Source organism: Physeter macrocephalus, chromosome 21, assembly GCF_002837175.3.
Source record: "Physeter macrocephalus isolate SW-GA chromosome 21, ASM283717v5, whole genome shotgun sequence".
In the NCBI taxonomy this organism is placed as follows: domain Eukaryota; kingdom Metazoa; phylum Chordata; class Mammalia; order Artiodactyla; family Physeteridae; genus Physeter; species Physeter macrocephalus.
The window spans coordinates 48,550,385-48,556,190 of record NC_041234.1 but is presented as its reverse complement, the minus strand read 5'-3'; the positions used below and the strand labels follow the sequence as shown (position 1 = coordinate 48,556,190).

The following is a 5,806-nucleotide window of genomic DNA, read 5'->3' as shown; positions in this document are numbered from 1 at the left end:
ACCTCTGGGTGCATTTTCTCTTATCTAGTTGAAAGGTCATTGAATCATACGGGCTCCCCTCCATGAGGCAAACTTGCAGAACCTGTAATTAAGGAGACATAATCTAGATGCGGGGCAACATGGTTTTCATTAGAGTTAGCATTCCTAATATTAAGAGTTTATTAAAAGTCTAATAAGCAAGCATATAGATAAGCAACTAGTGGATGGAATCTAATTAAACTTTGAAAACCGTTTTTGAGAAGCTTTTATTTCAAAGGTAATTCAAAAGGAAATATCCTTTTTCTTTCCTCATAAAGACCAGGAACTTAGCAAGATACCAGGTGCTGGGGTTAGAAGAAGAATAAAATGATCGTTATACTTGAGAAGGCCTGCCTAGTGGGGGATACGAAAAATATGAACACGATTATTCTTTTTTTTGGCCATGTGGCATGTGGGAGCTTAGTTTCCCAACCAGGGATCGAACACCTGAACCTCCTGCATGGGAAGCATGGAGTCTTAACCACTGGACTGCCAGGGAAGTCCCTGAATACAATTATTCTTTTATAGAAGAAGTACTATGTTAGATATATAAACAGAAGAACAAGCTCTCTGGGCTCGGACCTAGGTTTTGGCGACATGGCTAAACGCACCAAGAAGGTCGGAATCGTGGGTAAATACGGGACCCGTTACGGTGCTTCCCTCAGGAAAATGGTGAAGAAAATTGAAATAGGCCAGCACGCAAAGTACACTTGCTCCTTCGGTGGCAAAACCAAGATGAAGGGATGAGCTATGGGCCTTTGGCACTGTGGTTCCTGCATGAAAACGGTAGCTGGTGGTGCTTGGACCACACCACCACTTCTGCTGTCACAATAAAGTCTGCCATCAGAAGTCTGAAGGAATTGAAGGACCAGTAGAAGCACCACCTTTTGAAATGTTGCTAGCCTCTAATAAATGGGTTAATTTATGTAACAAAATTACTTTGGTTTGTTGTTAATTTTATTAGTTAAATGTTCTTATTTGCATTGCATTAATTTTGCTTTCTAAAAGAAGACTTGGATATTAAAATCCTTCTAATTTTTGTTGGAAAAAACAAAAACAAACAAACAAAACCAGAAGAACAAGAGATTAACACTACCTGAGTAGTGGATGTTAAGGTTTTAAAGGAGTCAATACATAAAGCTTCCTTTTCCCCCTTCATAATTTCTAACCAACTGAGAAGGCATAGGAGACCAGTAAATGGAGATTAAAATGTCAGCATTCTTACTGATGAAACTGTTGAGTGGACATGACTTTAGAGCTGCAGTCAAGTGGGCCTTTTAATTTTCTTTAATTCTCTGCCCTGAATTAGAGACTTAACTCACCTGGTCGATCAACCTAGGCCACCCTCACAGAGAGCAAATCAGAATGCACCCTCTCTATAGGCAGGATGGCTTCAAAAGTGGGAACTCAGGAAGAGTGGAGCCATACATACCCAGTACCTTCTCTCAAAATCATTAGTCAGGTTAGTCAGTTTTCTTCCTAGAGAGGAGTAGTGAGGAGGCAGAAAGAGAAAAGAGGTTCACTCTCTAACTGTAGACATCTGCCTGGTCTGACCTGTGGAGACCCGCCCCTTTCTGTCACATACAGTCCCCTTGGGACTGTGCAGAAGACTTCCACTCCACCCCTGAGTGCAGAGGTGGGCACAGGACCCAGACTCGATCACTCATGGTAGCCCATAAGCCTGGGCTGGCTACAGGTCTCAGATAGGGCCAGCCAGAGACCTCATATGAGATTGATATGTGGACAAAGATACTGGATCTTCAGAGTTTTTCTTAGATTACAAGTTGTAAGGATATCTCAATCTCTACCTCCCCACCACAAGCTGCCACACGGAGGGGACCCGTGGCAGGAGATGAGCAGAGAGAAACAGGGCCTAGAAAGAGGGAGCCTGGTGGCATTGTTTGCATCTCACTGTTCCTAAAGTGAGATCTTTCCTTGCCCTTCCCATTTATATGAGCCAATATATTCCCTTTTTTGCCTATACTAGTTTGAGTTGGATTTCTGTATTTAAAAAAAAGGCCTGTGTAATACAGTCTTGAAACATGAGTAGGCATTTCTAAGCTAAGAAGAGGAGGGGCATTTTAGATAAGAGACACAGCCTAGGCAAAAGCTCAGAGGTTTGAAATGTTCAGTGTGGCTAATATAATGCCAAACAAACGAGATAATTGAAAATGAAAGGAAACATATTATGTGGAACAGTGTGGTAAACATCTCTTCCTAATAAAATAACTTTAAAAAATAGAAATAGGACTTCCCTGGTGGTGCAGTGGTTAAGAATCTGCCTGCCAGTGCAGGGGACACAGGTTCGTGCCCTGGTCCCGGAAGATCCCACATGCCATGGAGCAACTAAGCCCGCGCGCCACAACTACTGAGCCTGCGCTCTAGAGCCTGTGAGCCACAACTACTGAGCCCGCGTGCCTAGAGCCTGTGCTCTGCAACAAGAGAAGCCACCGCAGTGAGAAGCCTGCGCACCACAATGAAGAGTAGCCCCCGCTCACCGCAACTAGAGAAAGCCCCCGCGCAGCAACGAAGACCCAACACAGCCAAAAATAAATAAATAAATAAATAAATTTATTAATAGAAATAGAAGGACATTTTCTTAATGCGGTAAAGGAAATCCCAAACCAACAGCCATCATACTCCCTTGTAAACTGAAAATAAAACAAGGATGCCTGTTATTGCCATTATTCTTTAATATTGTCTTGGGTGTTCTGGCTAGTGCAATAAGATTTGAAACAGAAATAAGAGGAATCAATATTTGAAAAGAAGAGACAAAAATATGACTTGCAGATAATGTGGTTGTATGCCTGAGTATTCCCCAGATAACAGGAATATCCAAAAATCAGTAGCAATCTTGTACACCATAAATAACCAGTTAGAAAATACAGCAAAAGAGATCCTATGACATGTAAGAAATATATATATATAATATTTTAAAATAAACTCAATGAGAGATACATATGACCTAAGAAAAACTACAAAACTTAATTGAAAAATATAAAATGAGTTTAATAAAGAGACATCTTTTGTTTCTCGATAGAAAAACTTAATATATCAGAATATTCTCTTAAAATGGATTTATGGATTTATTATCATTCCATTCAGAACCTCAACAAAGTTTTTCTTGAAACTCAATACAGTCAGTTCTGCTCTAGGCAACATACACATTTCTGAAAATCACCCAGCTATGCAAAATTGTGCAATAAAAGCCACATGGCTTATGGGTAAGATGGGGTTAGAGGCACAATACTACAAATCTTTGTCAGTGACACAAAAAAGATAGGAGATTAATCAAAATGGTATCACAGTTTTACACCAATTAAATGATAAGAAATGCGTGACTACTACAATAAATATGGCACTTTAACTTGAAAAAGACCTAAAGTTTGCTTGTGGAAGTGGGCACTGAATGGTTTTAGCTTGTGAATTACTGTAAAGTGGTGGAAAGAGAGTTATCCGAAATTTGATGCAAAGTTGTAACACCAGAAGGATAGGTGGGACTGAAGTTCTCGTGGTGAACTGATGTAGCTGGTAGATGTCTGCAGAGTATGCATATGTCCTGCATGTGTATTCCTGCACAGCTTGGCTTATCTGGGTGCAGTTTTCTGCATTCATTTACTGTTTCCCATAGACCAAACTGCACATAAGCAAAGGCGAAATTTGCATTCTGCTAACATTGTCGCCTCGGTATATCAATCGCTTTGGAACAAAATCTCATTTTCAAAACAAGCAAGATAGCAGAAATGACTGTGCAATGACTGTTTCCCTTTGAAAAATAAACTGCTTGGAGTACTTTGGAAAAGGAGTAAGTCTTGCCTTAACAAATGTTAAAATATGGTGAAGCACCCATTATTTAAAATGTGCTGGGAAAAGAAACTAGAAACCACATAAATGTGCATAAATAGGGGACTGGTTAAATAAATTATGGGCCACCCCTACTGTGGAACACTAGACAGCCATTTTAAAAAGTGAGGGGGGCCCATGAATACTGATCTGGAAAGCAGTTCAAAATATATTTTCAAGAAAAAAAAACAGAAGAACATGTATAGTATAATCACATTTGTATTTTAAAAGGCTATCTGGGGACTTCCCTGGTGGCGCAGTGGTTAAGAATCCGCCTGCCAGTGCAGGGGACACGGGTTCAAGCCCTGGTTGGGGAAGACTCCACATGCCGCGGAGCAACTAAGCCCATGTGTCACAACTACTGAGACTGTGCTCTAGAGCCTGCGTGCCACAACGACTGAGCCCGCGTGCTGCAACAACTGAAGCCCACGCGCCTAGAGCCCATGCTCTGCAACAAGAGAAGCCACCACAATGAGAAGCCCGCGCGCCCCAACGAAGAATAGCCCCCGCTCTCCGCAACCAGAGAAAGCCCGTGCACAGCAATGAAGACCCAACACAGCCAAAAATAAATAAATTAGTTAATTAATTATTTTTAAAAAGTTATCTGTATTTAAATTATGTGTATATTTTCTTGTATAGGCACAGAATCTCGAAGAAAGCAAAACAAACTGTTAACAGTGGAGATCTCACAGTGGGTGGAAGTGGATTTTTATTTTCTCTCTCTCTTACATGTTTTGCTTTTGTAATTTTTAAATTAAAAACTAAATTTAATGTGCTGGCATAAAAGCAGACATAGATCAATGAAAAATAGAGAATCCAGAGCTATATGCTAGTATATTTGAGAATTTACTACATGATAAAGTAGACATAATCAGACAGTCAAGAAAAAATGACTAATGAATTGTATTAGGCCGACTGATTAGTATTTTGACAAAACTTCAAATTATTTATATACATAATATATATAATATCACATTTCATACACCAAAGTAAATTCCAGATGGATTACAGGGTTAAGTAGAAAAAGTGAGATATCATCTATAAGAGGGTGATCATTTAAAACTTTTAATTAAAAAAAATTCAAGCCTATGGATAATTTTAGTAGTGTAATGAATACCCATATACTGTTTACCTAAATTCACCAATTGTCAGTGTTTGCCACATTTGCTTTCTTTCTCTCCCTCTACACACACTCTCATGTGCATGCATGTGCATACCCACATATGCACATTATTTTTGCTGACCCATTTGTGACACTTCATCCCTAAATACTCAGCACATGTCTCCTAAGAACAAGGACATTCTCCTACATAACCTCAATACCATTATCATGCACAGGAAACTAGTACTGATACACTATCATCATCTAACACATAGTCCACATTCAAATTTCCCCAATAGCCCCAATAATGTCCTTTATATTTGTTTTTAAAAAATATCAAAGTTCCAATTGAGAAATACACACTTTATACTGTCATGTCTTCTTTTTTTAAAAAAAATTATTTATTATTTATTTATTTAATTTATTTTTTGGCTGTGTTGGGTCTTCGTTGCTGTGCGTGGGCTTTCTCTAGTTGCGGCAAGCAGGGGCTGCTCTTCATTGGGGTGCGTGGGCTTCTCATTGCAGTGGCTTCTCTTGTTGCAGTGCACAGACTCCAAGTGCTCAGGCTTCAGTAGTTGTGGCATGCGGGCTCAGTAGTTGTGGCACACGGGCTCAGTAGTTGTGGCACATGGGCTTACTCTGCAGCATGTGGGATCTTCCCGGACCAGGGCTCGAACCCGTGTCCCATGCATTGGCAGGCGGATTCTTAACCACTGCGCCACCAGGGAAGTCCCTACTCTAATAAAGATGTTAAAAAATAAAAATAAAATAAAAATAATAAAAAATAAAAATAAAATAAATAAAATAATCCCCCTGCTTTTTTTTTTCTTTTGTCTTTCAAGA

General features: G+C 39.7%; 1 pseudogene; it reads left to right on the top strand.

Moving 5' to 3' along the window:
- The first annotated feature begins 615 nt into the window (after positions 1–615).
- On the top strand, positions 616–893 carry LOC112066784 (60S ribosomal protein L37a-like; annotated as a pseudogene).
- Positions 894–5,806: the final 4,913 nt, after the last annotated feature.